The 14,942-nt window shown below is 47.9% G+C and overlaps 1 long non-coding RNA gene across 3 annotated transcripts in view; it reads left to right on the forward strand.

Annotated features, from left to right (window-relative positions):
- Nucleotides 1–7,562: 7,562 nt before the first annotated feature.
- Nucleotides 7,563–14,942, forward strand: part of Gm32770 — a 34,326-nt gene continuing 26,946 nt past the window's right edge. For 2 of the 3 annotated variants that reach the window (XR_390863.2, XR_390865.3), the window contains exon 1: nucleotides 7,661–7,815. This is a non-coding gene — a long non-coding RNA (predicted gene, 32770). Of the gene's footprint in view, nucleotides 7,816–14,942 lie in introns of all 3 variants that reach the window. The other variant, XR_003955134.1, reaches the window with a different exon arrangement.

Genomic DNA, 14,942 nt, shown 5'->3' on the forward strand with positions numbered 1-14,942 from the left:
GTTAAAGCAGGCTGTGCTTTAGGGTGCACCTGGGACTGGCCAGCCGGCTGCCTTTCTCTAAATCGGGATTTGTAGAGGGCAACCCCTACTGACTCTTGAAGTCCTTTTTATAGGAGAGATAAAGTGCCCACAGGAGCGAGAGAGTCGTCTGTCAAACATTGTTAGAAAGATACAATGAAAAGGGAAGAACAGGGTAAGGATATATGTCATGGGAATGGGCTCGCAGGAAAAACTATGTCTTGTGGTTTACATCGGATCTAAGAAACAGAAACTTACCCTTAATTGCAAACAGAAACCTTAACCTGCAAGGACTTAGCTCAGGACAAACAGGAACTCATTCTTGAACTGCAAACAGAACCCTTAACCTGCATGGTGTATTGAAGCTGTCCTGATCCTACACTAACCATAAAATTTAAGGTGTCACTCGAATGTCTGCGTGAGACTTAGCCATAAAGAGGTCCCCATATCTATCTTGTTTGCTTCTAAGTCATAAGACTTTATCCCAGGGGAGATCCCGCCCAACACCAGGAAAGAGGAAATGCCACTCAAATGGAAGAACCTGGACAGGCCCTGTTGGCCCACCCTGGTCTGTCATCCTTAGCTCATATGTTTTCGCCCAATCACGTTTCTATCTCGGTGTCCATGTTACTTCACTAAACACAAACATTCAAATAGACCATTCATATGGGTCTTCTGGTCCCCCAAACCAGAATGCTCTCATATTATATAAAACCACCATCAAATAGATTTATCCTGCTTCCTTTCATTAACTTGGTTTATGTTACAGAGTATAGCTGGGCCCCTGTTCGGGGGCAGGAAGAGACCTTTTCCCTGCCCTTACATTTGCCAGCAAACATGACAAAGGTCACAGGCACTCCCTGTAGATTTTCACGCAAGCTTCCCGGTACTCTGTGAGTAGTGTCTATGAATTTGATGGAGCTGTTCAAATGAAATACCCCTGACCTAGGGACTCTAATAACACAAATTTAATTTCTCACCCTTAGGAAGGCTGGGAGTCCAAGGTCAAGGTGTTAGCCGAGTTGGTCCTTCCCAGCACAGATGTGGAAGGATTCACTCCAGGTCTGCCTGTCTTCTTGGCTCAAAGATGGATGGCTTCTCCTGTATCTTTACAGTTCCCATCACTCCCCATCATGTTTCAATTTCCTCTCATGAATTCAACTGAATGAGGGCCCAGTCTAATGGCTTCATGTTAATTTAATCACCTCTTTAAAGGCACTATCTGCAAGTGACGGCATCTTCAGAGAAATTGGGGCTTAGAACTTCAATGTATGATGAGGAAGTGCACAGTTCTGTTTTTCGTGAGGCTGAGAAATGGCAAAACAGGATTATCAGGCAGGATGGAGATACAAGGGAAAAGCCAGCAGACACAGCCTCCTAAGGGTTTACATTCTAGTGCGGTGTAACAGACCACAAATAAACAAATTGACGAAGAGTATTGCCCCACCAATAGCTAGACCACATGAATAACTGGGCTGGAGGGACTTTCCCTAGCAGGCTGGGATGGCCTCTTTGAGAAGGAGGTTTGAAAGGCAATCCTTGGGGGTGGAGAGATGGCTCCAAAAAGAAGAATGTACCATGAGGTTTGGACTTCAGGTCCCACTCCTGTAGCCACATAAGGACCCAGGGATCTTATGTGATTCCACTCATACCTGTAATTCCAACCCTGGGGGAGTGCAGAGACAGGAGGATTGCTGGAGATGGCTAGCTGACAGCCTAGCTGAAAAATGAGAACTCAAGCTTCAATGGAGAAACCCTGCCTCAAAGAATAAAGTGGAGGTTGACAGGTAAGGACACCTAGTGCCCTCCCCTGGCCTCCTTGTATATGCATAGTTGAATGCACACTCGCACACATATGTGTATGCACACCATACAGACACAGAGGGATAGCATTTGAGTATTCAGCTGAGGATCACGGAGACACTCCTGGAAGAAAAAGTATGGGTGACCAATCAGCTATGAGTTGTTTTTATCTGCAGAGCAGCTTTTCATGTAGCTGAAGGGGTTGGGGTAAGAGGCTACACTTTTTTTTTTGGAAGTTTGATAAAACTAGACACACCAGGGACACGTATTCTGGAACTTTGTCTTTGATGGCCCTCCTACCAGAAGAACTGCGGGCGGAAGCAGAGCTGGCTCTCTCCTGTTTCAACCCCGAGAAGCTTGCATGATGTAGCCGATGTAGCTATGTACCTTTGTGGGGCAATGACTGGTGATCCCCCCTCTACACACACACATATCACCACCCTAACCCCAGCCCCGCCCCCTGTCCCCCACCCCCACCCCCCACCTCTCCCGCTCAGGTCAGCTTCAAGGCTCAGAGGATTAACTGTAGCAGAACCAGGCTCATACTGAAGTATTAATCTGCATTTTAAATGTTGCTGCAGAGCCCTTGGGGATCTTCCTTCCATATGTTTGTAAGCTGGCAGTGGTTGTCTTTGAGTGCTTTCTAATGCAGGCTAAAGGTGACTCATAAGAGAGAGGGTAAGCAGAGGCTCAGAGGCGAAGCCGCCTTGGTAAATATTGATTTACGCAGGCTCCCTTTGCCAGGAAAGGCAGCAGAGGCTGTTAGCTTGTACAAACCCCAGAGAACAACTCCTTCCTCCAATGGGCTCAGCCTCTTCTTGTCTTAAGATGTCTCTTCTCTTCTTCTTCCTTTTGTTTCCCCCAAAAATGTACTGAGCTGACCACTTTTAGGTTTCCTGTTGCTGCTGTAACAATGGCCACATGCTTGTCCAAGATGGGTCTCTTGTTGGCTATTGCTGAGGTATCAGTGGGGATGTGTGGCAGCAGGATGGAGACTCTGAACAGTTCACCGCATTTTCACCCCCTGTTTCTACCATTCCTGTGTGTGTACATGCATGCATGTTGACATGTGTACAATTAGAAGTTAGAGAACAGCCTGAGGATCATGTAAGTTTTTTGAGGTCAGAAGCAGGGTTCCTCACTGGCCTGGTGCTAGTCAAGTGGCTGGCCAGCAGGCTCCAGGGATTCACATGGCTCTGCCTCTCCCCGGCCACCATACCCCGGCTTATTTAAAATGTGGGTTCTGGGGATTGAACTCAGGTCTTCATGTTTGCAGGGCAGGTACTTTATCTACCGATCCATGTCCTCAGATCTTCTCCTAGTCCCAGGTACTTCCCACCCTCCGCAGGTATTGGCCTCATACTCATGATCTCATAACTTTCAAAGCCACAATGGCCACCCAGGTCTTGCTCATGTTTTGTCATCCTGAGTGGGATTCTCCTGTCTCACTCCTCCGCTCACATAGTGGTGACACCAGGCCACCCAAGGACTCCAGGGACAGCTCACCTCCATCTCACCCCTCTAAACGTAGTCACGTCCATACAGTGCCTCATGCTGTGTGGATGACACTGTCACGGGCTCCCAGGGTAATACACGGTCATCTCTGAGGCCATTGCTGGGTCTGCCGTGTCCTCTTCTATCTTTCTAACACCCACACACCTCATTCAGAGATGGAAAACCTTAGTCCATGCCTGTCCGTTTGCTCTAAAGATGTGTTGGCCAGCTCTAACATTTTATCAGAGCTTCTTAGCAGCCAGAGCAATAAATAAAGTATTTTGAGAAAGGAGGAAGGAAAGAAAGAGGAGCTGACATGAGCCCTTAGCTCTGTGCTAGCAATGTCCTAAGTGCTTTAAAGCTATGGAGTCCACAGTTTGTGAAAGAGTGGCTGTCATCTGGTGCAAGTACTGCCATAGCTGGCCTTTGAAAACCGAGGTTTTAACTGCTACATTACAGAAGCAAATACTTTAAGTAAGACTCTTTCCTATGGCAGAGGACTGAGACGAAGAAATGGGGGAGGGAGGCTATAAAGCATCAGGCAAGACTTTGTAGAGAAGACAACGAATGAGCAGGGCTCTTCATAATTCTGGTTGTGCAAAGGAGAGGTGTGTGCCTGTGCTGGAAGGGGGCAGGAGGAATGGAGCCCTGTGTCCCAGGCAGAGGAAGCAAGCATGAGCAAAGCCCAGGCAGGAAGTGCTTTCTAGAAACTGAAGTCATCACAATGTGCCAGTGCTCGGGCGGGTTGATGGTTAAACCTGACAGGGTTTAGACTACCCTAGGGGACACACCTCTGAGTGTGTGTCACAGGATGTTTCCAGACAGGTGATGCCACCTTCCCTCAGAGTGGCTGGCGTCTTCCAGTGAGCAGTCCAGATGTAAAGAGGTCTGAGGAAGAGGCAGATGTATGTTTCCATCTTCCCCTCTTTCTGAGAGACCACCGCTACTCTGTCTTCCACCACATCGGTCTCCAGCGTCTTTGACTTTCCCATGTGGATTCCTGGGTTCTCAGCCTCTCCAGTGTGCAAGTGGTCACTGTCACACTGCCTGGCAACACCATAAAAGGCAGTCTAATACCCCTTTGACAACATATGCATGCTATACTAGTTCTGTCCCTCTGAAGGACCATGCCCAGTGCAGATGGTGCGAGGCAGATCATATGAGAGGAAATGGCCTCAGGAGGGAAGTGGAGGCCCTCTCTCTGGGATACTGAGGATGCTGTTGCCAGTGCCTGGACCCTGAACAAGATCCAGAGGAACATGGAAAGCCATCCAAGGACTTTGAAGGGAAGGATTTTTATCAGAATACATTTTCTTCCAGAAAGAGAAAGTTTTGGCTGCTGAAGGCAGAGTTGACGAAGAAGAGTGTGTGGCTGGGAGAGCAGTGACCTCAGGGCTCTGGTCCATCTGCATCTGGAGATCCAAAGGTCTCCCCACAACCTACAAAGGGGGTCTGAGTGTAATACTCACCACCTACAAAGAGTTCGATTGCAGCCTCCCGCTGTCTGCAGTGAAGAGCAAGCTGTGTTGCAGCAGGAGGGAGAAGCAAGCCAGACAGAAGTGCACGTACATCTCAACTTACCACTCCTCCTTTGGGAAGCTTGCCCTGCCTAACTTGCTGAGGAATTACTGGGTCCACCTATGAGTGCCTCCTACTAACGCCTATGCACATTCACCCAGTCAGCAAGAGTTTATTGAGAACCTGCTATGTGGTCTGCACTGCTAGGCTCTTCCTCAGAAAAAGAGTGATCTTGACTTGTTCTTTATCCTGTGGGGGTTTATTATGCAGTGGAAGAATAGAATCAATACAAACAAAGGGACATATTTAAAATGGCTTTAAGTGTGGTGAGCCTCGTGTTTAAGTTTAGAGTGGTCAGAGATGGTATCAGCTGAAACCTGTTGGTAGTATATTACATCATCAGCCCCAGCTCTGCTTCATTTCTTGTATGCTCAGCCTTTTCACGAGATTGTGAAGTTCCCTCTGTAACAACACACTACATTTCCACAGCCCCTTGACTTTTAGCTTGGGCCAGTAAAGAGCCAACTCTAAACATAAGCTTTAAAAGACCTTGGTATGTTCCTCTTGCCTTCTTGGGCCTCTGACATCGCCTTTAGAATGTCCTTCACCCACTCTAATTAAGAAGAGCCACAGGCCTGGTCTGGCTACACTCTCAGTCCTTGAAAATGGGTGAGTGGGTGGGGGCTCAGATGACATCAGCAGAGGGACCTAACCGATCTCAACAGCTGGCTGCTATCCCCCTGCACATCTGTAAATGCTGTAGAGACTGAGGAAATGCCTCAATTGTAAAATGCTCTCTACATAGGCATGAGGGTCTGAGGTCAGATCACCAGCATCCATGTATAAAAGCCCGTGCAGTAGTGCATACCTATAATCTCAGTGTTCGGGGAAGTGGAGACTAGAGGACCCCTGGGACTCTCTGACCAGCCAGTCCAGCTGAACCACAGAGTTCCAGGTTCAACCGGAGATCCAGTCTCAAAAGATAAGGTGGAGAGCGTAAAGAAAAATATGCGATGTCAACACTGGCTTCCACCCTTGCATATGTGCGTGTGCATGCACAGACACACATGCTATGGCGTTCGATGCTGAGATAACTTGGGCCTCCGTTTTGCAGCACCGTTGTTTGCTGTCACCTGGTGCCCTGACTCAGTCTGCGCAGGCTTTGGCAGAGGGATAACATCTCCATGATGGCCGAGTCAAGCTGCTAAAGGAAGCGATGGGCAGCATCCCAAGCTGGGAAAGCCTCAGGAACAAAGGTCGTGAGGCAGGAAGAACAGGAAGCCTTGAGAATAGGAAATGCGCAAGGAGATTCCAGGGTGACGGTGAGAAGCCATGGGAGAGCTTATGGCAAGGCTATGGACCCCTTCACACTTCCTTTATCTAGGGTGCTGCTAAGCAGAACCACGTGGTGCTGAAGGGACACTGAATGTTTTTATGTTCCTGTCTGTGTCAGTCCCTGTTTGTTGCTGTGGCAAAATACCCGACAACGCAACATGAGGATGGAAGGGTTTGCCTTGCCTCGCTGCTAGAGCGCGCAGTCCATTGTGTCAGGGAAGGTATGGGGGCAGGAGCATGAGGCAGCTGGTCACATTGCATCTGTATGGTGTCAGGAGGCAGAGAGAGACAGTGCTCGGCTCACTTTCTCCTTTTAATTCAGTCCAGAACCCCAGCCCATGGGGTGGCACTGCTGACACCCATAGTATGCCTCACCTCATTTAACCTAATTTAGAAACTCCATCCCAGACATGCCCAGAAACTAACCTGATCTAGATTCTTTCCCTCAGCCAGGCCCGGAGGCGTGTCTCCTGGGTGAGTCTAAACACGTCAAGTTGACAGGACTAACCTCATGACGTTTATATAGTAATCTCTTTGAAAAACAGCCAAAGGCGTTATCGACTGTAACTCCTGTCACCTGGACAGGATGACACGGTGTGTCGCCATAGATACCCATTAGCTCCAGGCGTGAAGGTGCTCAGCCGGTGTGTGGTGCTGAAAGGACAGTTCCCTGCAACTGGTGCGAGTCTAAATGCGATAGCCACGCGCTTCTCAGCATAAGATGATTATCTAAAATGGGAAGCCTTCTTCTTTCCTCACATCGCCGCACTTCTCATGTTAAGACTGCCTATTCGTTGTGTTATGCCTGCTTGAGGTTATATTTATACAGCTTTTTGTTTTGTTAAAAACAGATCTCAGAATCAAAGTAAGGGGTTCCCCCCCCCTGACTTTTTTTTTTTTGTACAAATTGAGGCAATATAGGGACAACCCTCACTAGACAAATGTCTAGTGGTAGCCACACCTCAGTTCCCCAAAACATTTAAAAAATTTTTTATAGCTTTTATATAAAACGAAGACCTATCCTCACTTTGGAAAAATGCCTTCTGGTCAGCAAAGTAGAAGGAATGGCAAACTATTCAGGTAAAGAGAGAAAAGTCTGGGGTAGGGACAAATCTCATAACCACCCCTTAACAAGACCAAGCACACCTACTTGGGAATAGAATTGATATTGCCCTTTCCAGTAAGGTGTTTACAATGCAACTTTACTTTTGCATATGTTTACCTTATAGGCTAAGCACTATGCTGGTATAGATGATTTACATCTATGAATACATTTAAATCTCATATTAATCAAGACCCAATGTCATCCTGTATTAAATGTCAGAGTTGGTGTCTTAGCTCAGCAAATTTGGCTCCTTGAATCAGCCTTGAAAGTGCTATCATTTTCAGTGTGAGTGTGTGTGTGTGTGTGTGTGTGTGTGTGTGTGTGTGTGTGTGTGTATGAGAGAGAGAGAGAGAGAGAGAGAGAGAGAGAGAGAGAGAGATTCTTTCCCCCAGCTAGCAGTTTCAAATTTTAATTAAAAGATCCGCTATGGAGGTTGCTTTTTATAAGACGTTATGGAGAATCCCTGATCTGGTCAACCTCAGATAGAGACCCAGACACGAAGGCAATGCATTTGCAGTGACCCTAGATCTTGCCTGCGGAACGTAAGTACAGCGCTTGGGTTCCCATCCAGGTAAAAAATGGACAGGACTCTTGCGCAGGCGCAGAGCTCTAGTTAAGGTCGCGTCTGGGGGTCCGCGCGTGCGCAGTGCTGCCTGGGAGCTCAGCCAACTGACATTCCTTCTGGGCTTTCCAGGTTCTGGATCTTGGCAGAGTCCTTAGTGGAGAGTAGCGACAGCCAAGCAGAGAGGGTCTGCAGAGGGTAGAGTGGCGTGGAGGGTGGGACAGGGCTGGCCTAAAAATCTCAAACCCAAAGGGCCCCAGAACTCCGAGAGGGCGGCAGGATCCCAACCTTTGAGAGACGCTCCTCCCCCGCCCTTTCTCAGTTAGGTAAACTGAGCCACAGCCTCTTCCAGAGCCCTGGGGTGAGCTTATATTCCCTTCTCTGAGCCAGGCTTTTCGATATGTGAAATGAGATCACGAGCCCTGTTGGAACTTTGTTCGTCCAGTCAATATATTGATTGCATTCTAAATGGGCCTGCGCTGAGTGTGTCTTATTCTCAAGTTTATTGTGGAGGAAATCAAACGACAGGATGAGCTAGCAAGCCCTCGGCGTGCTTTTAAACATGCTATAAATGCGAGCTCTTATGAAAGTGGAACCTTATATAATTGTAGTTGGTTTTTTATCAAAAAAGAGGTTAAGCTTTTCGGATTTCCAGCCTCGTGTCCCACCCATCCCCCGGGGCCAGATTTCTTGTAAATGGGTCCAATTAGTCACTGGAAGAGTTGAGACTAGGACTGACTCAGGGTGAACAGATGATGGTAGTATTGCTCTCCTTATGCTGTGGATCTTTAAGATTCCTTCAGCGGGAGTGGCGTGAACCTGTAATTTGTAGTTGCTCTCTGGATCTCTGGCAGGTTCAGGTTGTATGTCAATTTAGTAATTAATTTGGAAAATTGGAAATTGTTAATGTTGAAAATGGAACACTTGGCAGCTGCTTCCCTCCCCGCACCCTCCAACGGTTGATTAAAAAAAATAGTAAGGATGAGGAAGAAGCTTGGCATATCCACATTGCTTCCCCTCTTCATTCAGGTTGTTTGGGTTTCGGGCAAATGTTACAGTATGTTTCTTTTCTAGTAGTGTAAAACATACGAGATAATTGATATGGGTGAGACAATGTTCCAAGCCTCACAGTCAAGTCTGTGGGGTCCTTTGAAAGACGCTGCACCACGGAGACCCTGTGGGTTCTCTTCTCTAGGATCTCACGGTATTGAAGGAAGAAGAATGTGGGGGTGGCATGGTACTGGTAGAGTTAAATCAACAGTAAACGAGGGGCTCCCAGGTCATCTCCTTTATCCTATTAAAGCCTCTGGGAACTTTATTGACTCCTGACCCGTATCATGTCTTTCAGTCAATACCAAATCACAAGCTTTGCCAGACCATTCAGCCATCATGCAGAAGACCTTAAATGGTTTACCTGTTTCTGTTGCAACATTCACTGTCACAGACAGGCCACATTATTTTAGGAACATATTCTTTGAGACCCGTGTGACACACATAAAAGAATTTCTGAGGCTCAATTTACTTGCCTTGGTATTATGGATTTGGGGTTCCTGCCCTTCCCCCACAGATGTGCGCTCTAAACACTTAGGCTCGTTTTTATTGGAAGGTCCAGCTAATTCTCCCTACTTCCTGACTATGTGGTCATTTAGAGCGTCCATTGCTTGGCCACATCACAGCAGGGTTTTTTACTGTTGCTTTTACATTTAGTTAAAGAGACACCCTGAATCTCTCAGGTGCACGATAAGACCATGAGTTCTTGGGGGTGGTGGAAGGATAGTGTACATTCACAGTAAAAGCTCACTGACTTGAGTTCCAATCCCATTGCTTATTGCCTGTACAAATGAAGTTCTGAGGACCTTGGTGTCTTCAGCTACCAAAGCTTTAAGAATTTTTCTTGGGGCATTTTTATTCATAGTCATGTGATAAGAATCTAATAAGCAAGATTGAAAGTAGCCTCTTGCTCATCCCTTCAGACTTATAATTCCCCAGCCTTAGGCAGTGTTTGTGCTGACACCTCCTGTATACTTCTAGTTGAATGAGTGAGGGTGAACCTGTCATAGCCAGTAAATTATGAATGCAAACTTAAAAGTGTTTTCTTTCATCCAAAACTATATTTTAGAATTCATGGCCTCTAACTCTCAGCCTGATGCTCTGGCTACATTGGGCCATTCTTTGTGTAGTCCTGGCTGTCCTGGAACTTGCTCTATAGACCAGGCTGGCCTTGAACTCACAGAGATCTGCCTGCCTCTGCCTCTGAGTGCTGGGATCAAAGGTGTGTGCCACCACCATCCAGCATACTGTATTTTAAAAGAAATGGATGAGGCATGCTTTCTCTTCTCAGGAAGCTGCGGTCTGTCTGAGAAACGGCAGTTTCCACTTCCTTTCTGCCAATTTGATCCAAGCAAGCCGACCTCTTACATTGCAATTCGCAAAGGTCCGTCCAGTTGATCATTCTGATTTACAGTCTCCTTGGTTAGACATCCGCCCCTGCCTTTAAATGTCCTTTATGTGCCAGAGACTTCAACATTTATATCTAAAGTCTAGACTTCCAAACGTTCAGCCCATATATCTGTCTTTGAATAAATGCGCTTCCTTTACAATGTCTTTAACCCATCTGGAGCAAGCCTCTTTAAGCCTGCTCTACCACCTACAGTGGCCATCTGCATGGAGTGCCTGGAACCAGAGACGCAAGAGTTGTTCTTGTCCCCTGTTTTTCATTCCCTGGGTGTGCTACTTACATCCAGAAAATCACTAGGTCACATATTTGCAGAAGACACCTGGATCACATTCTTAAAGGCTGAGGTCAGGGGGATACAGTCATTAGCTTTCCCAGATGCTCCGGTGACACTCATGGAACTAAACCTGAGTGGATGGCCCAGCCTGGCTTCGTTCATGTATACATCCTAGGACCTGTTACCAGGAGGATGAAATAGGCCAAGAGAGATTAAGGCCAAGTTTAAATTCACCAGACACCCTCCTAGCTCAGCATAGATTCAGTCCCAATCCAACAATGGAGGTGGAGGGACAGCGGGGAGTGGCTTTCCAAATGATGGGATAGTGGCTGGAATTGTTACAGAGGCCTTGGAGGCTGTGCCCCAGAGAAACAAATGCCCATTGCAGGAAGGGAGGCTAGCCTGGCAGTGGGTAGAACAGACTGGAACTGAGAGAGGCCACTGCAGGGCTTGGGGGCTGCCTGAGTCCTGCAGTAGCCTGGGAGGATTGGACTCTGCCACACAGTTCTTCATTACTATCAAAGCTCCCTCAAAGGCCTCTGGCTGCCAACAGGCCTTGTCAGCTCTGGGGAGATACACAAGAAAGGGGAGATGGAACCAAGGTGGTCAAAGTTCTGGAATGCTCAGCTCTCATCTCGCTGTCTGTACATTGGTCATATTTTGTAGCCGAAGAGGAATTCTCATGGCTTCAACTTAGCATCTCTCTTCACCATGCACTTGGGGACAGAGAGGCTGGCAACTGACCTGTCTAGGCTGGTGGTGATTTCATTGGGTTTTGAGTTTGTGTTAGGAGAAAAGGGTTTTTTTTTGTTTTGTTTTGTTTTTTTTTTTTTTTTTTTGTTTTGGTCTTGCAGCCTTTAAATGTGTTCTCATAAAGCAACAACAACAACCCCTCTTCTGAAACAACACAGACAGCTGCTCTAATGCAAGGGCTATAATCTAGCTCTGCTGAGGTTTTAAATAAGTGTTAGCTTTCCTGTGCAGCCCTTACTCTTAGAGTCGCGATGCAGGAGCTTAACAAATAGTGATACTAAGAGGACAGAATCCAGATGAGATTTATTTCCTCTTTTACCTGTAGCCATTTCTTCTGCTGTGATCTTTGGTGAGCGTACGTGTGTGTGTGTGTGTGTGTGTGTGTGTGTGTGTGTGTGTGTGTGTGTGTGTGTGTGTGTGTCCAGGTGCACATGTAGTGTATGTGTGTGGAGATCAGAGGTCAACTTCAGCTATTGCTCATCAGGAGCCTTCCATCTTCTTTTCTGAGGCAGGTTTTTTTTTTTTTTACTGAAACCCAGAGCTTACCAATTTCGCTAGACTGGCTAGCCAATGAGCCCCAGGCCTGCTGGTTAGTTCTCTTTCTTAGCTTGTTAGAAACTTTGCCATCTGAGAAGCAAGAACTTCGAGTGAGAATGCGCCTCCATCAGATTGGCCTGTAGTCAAGTCTGTAGGGACATTTTCTTTATTGATGATTGGGGAGGGAAAACCCAGTCCACTGTGGGTAGTGCCATGCTTAGGCAGATGGTTCTGGGCTGTATAAGGAAGCAGGCCAAGCAAGCCATGGCGAGCAAGCCAGTAAGCAGCGTCCCTCCATGGTCTCTGCTTCAGCTTCTAACTTCTGGTTCCTGTCTTGAGTTCCAGCCCTGTCTTCCTTTCATGATGGACTATGTAAGCTGTAAGGCAAAATAAACCCTTCCCTCCCCAAGTTGCTTTACAGAAAGCCAGTTAGGACAGGAGGGATCTCCCTGTCTCTACCTTGCCAGCACTGGGCCTGTTTTAAACAATGATTTGTGGGGAATCGAACTTAGGCCATCATGCTTGCAAGGTGAGCCCTTAACTTACTCCCCCTCCCCCTCCCCCTTCCTTCCTTCCTTCCTTCCTTCCTTCCTTCCTTCCTTCCTTCCTTCCTTCCTTCCTCTCTCTCTCTCTCTCTCTCTCTCTCTCTCTCTCTCTCTCTCTCTCTCTCTCTCTTTCTTTCTTTTCAATTAATCCTCAGCCCTTTCAAGTCTTTTAAAGAATTCATGGCCTATCTATTAGTTTAATGTGGTTGAGGCAGATGTTGAATACTAACATCTTAAGACTGTAATTGAAAGAGCATCGCTTCTCTAGATCCTTAGGGAAGACTAGACGCAGAGCCCCTGGCCATCAGTAGCATCTGATGGATACGTGGGTGGTAAATTGAATGAGCAGAATCCATCATGCGTCGGAGAGTGGCTTCTGTAAATAGGAAATTAATGTGGCCCCCAGTGAGTCAGATCTGAAATAATGGTGGTTCAACACTGTAGACTCCCACACAGGTATTTAAGGAGGAAGTCAGCCATTCTTAACCCCTTTTCAAAATGTGAGGCACTAGAATGTGACAGGTGGTGACCCTGAAGCATTATCTGTCCCCTTCGGCTCATTTGCATAATGCATGCAGCAGCCAGGACAAATCCACATTTATCAGCTCATGTCCTTGAAAATAAAAGGGGCTGGCTTGTGAGCACTTAAGTGCAATTGTCTCTTTTCCTGTTTCTCAGACACAGAGCCTCCCACCCAGTGCAGGGCTCCCTCCTCTCCAGCTCCAGTGACAATGGGGCCCTGCGTAGAACTGCAGGGGGAACCTCAGGGGGCTTCCCTTCTGCATCCTCCTCACTACCCAATGCCTCCCCAAGCAAACCACACATCTCTCCCAATAGAAGACAGAAGGCTCCTCCAGCACATAGAAGTTTTAACACATTCTCTTTATGATTTTTAAAGAAGTATTTTACCCTACGGTGCCGAGCTGGTTAAAATTTTGTCAATTCGATGCCAGAGGCATCTGGGAAGAGGGAACTTCCATTGAAGAAAGTAGTACCTCCATCAGATTGGCCTGTGGGTAAGTCTGTGGGGGCCTTTTCTTGATTGACCATTGATGTGAGAGGCCCCGCCCACTGTGAGTGGTACCACCCCTGAGCAGGTGGTCCTGGGTTGTATAAAAGAGCAAGCCTAGCAAGCCATGAAAGGCGAGCCAGCAAGCAGCACCCCTCCATGGCTTCTCCTGCCTCTGCCTCCAGGCACCTGCCCTGAGTTCCTGCCCTGACTTTTCTCAGTGATGGGCTACAGGCTGTGAGAAGAGGTAGTCCCTTTCCTGCCCCAAGTTGGTTTTGGTCGTGGTGTTTATCACAGCAACAGAAAGCACTCTGAGACAAGTGCTGATGTAATTGATTGAACAGTGTAAGCTCCCAAAAGGTGGGACCAGAGGCTGAGTTGGGGAACTTGCTGCTTCTGTGGTTCCCCTATGAACACATCCCCTCCCCTCCCCTCCCCTCCCCTCCCCTCCCCTTCCCTCCCCTCCCCTCCCGTCTTCAATCACCTTCTCTCTGAGTTTGTCTTTGTTTTTGGAACCAGATGGCTCTCACTGCAGCCTTGGCCTGACCACACACACACACACACACACACACACACACACACACACACACACACACACACACACACTCACACTCTCTCACACACACATACGCACAGGGTGTGCTTCTTGGTCTCTTTCCCCTCCTTGGCTCTCAGCCCTGTGCTCTCCCACTTGCTCCCAGGTCACAGGTGAGTCATTTCTCCTCTCATTTTCACTAGCCAATTCCCAGGGGAACTCAAATTCCAGTGCTGTTGCAAGTACTGAGAGCTAAGTGTTTGCTGGCTTTATCCCTGTCCCCTGGAAGCAGCTGCTACCACCACCACCACCTCCACCATCACCATCATCACCACCATCACCACCACCTCCACTACCACAGTTATACTGTGCAGCTCTTGAGTACCCTTTGAGAAGATAGACGGCCTTGGTGTCCCTGCCTGGAAGTCCTAAACTAAGGGACAGTCACTTAAGTGCTTGCTGGGGGGTGGGGGGATGTCCTCTCTGCTCTGCCCTATGGGGGGCCACAGTCAACTCAGAGGTGAGTTTGAGCCAGAAAGCCCTGGGTTTGAATGCTGCTCCTGTATTCCCTGGTTGTGCAAAGTGGCTTCGTTCCTGAGGCCACATGGCTGAGTGTGGGGGTCAGCGTTCGAACTGGAGTCCTCGGGGCTGCAAGAGCTCTGTGGTAACCAGCTAAGGTGTGCACAGGCCTGGCGGTTGGAGAACTTAAACCCGGATGTGAGTCTGTGGGAGATTGGAAGCTGAGGGAGTGTGAGACCTGAGTAAGTCAGAACCGTCCTGAGTCACACAAGTGAGAGGCAGGGTGCACAGGGCCACACCGATGCACCAATGTGTGCCTCTGAGATGGAGCCCTTCCCTGGCTTTAGGGACACTAAAGGGACCTCTGAGTCCTGTTACCTGACTCTGTAATGTTGATACCATCGCTCCCGCTGCGCTGCCAGCGCCCCCTCTTATTCACTGCTGATACAGAAGTCCTTAGCACTGAGCCTTGGATGC

The sequence above is a fragment of the Mus musculus genome, chromosome 4 (genome assembly GCF_000001635.26).
Source record: "Mus musculus strain C57BL/6J chromosome 4, GRCm38.p6 C57BL/6J".
Lineage (NCBI taxonomy): Eukaryota > Metazoa > Chordata > Mammalia > Rodentia > Muridae > Mus > Mus musculus.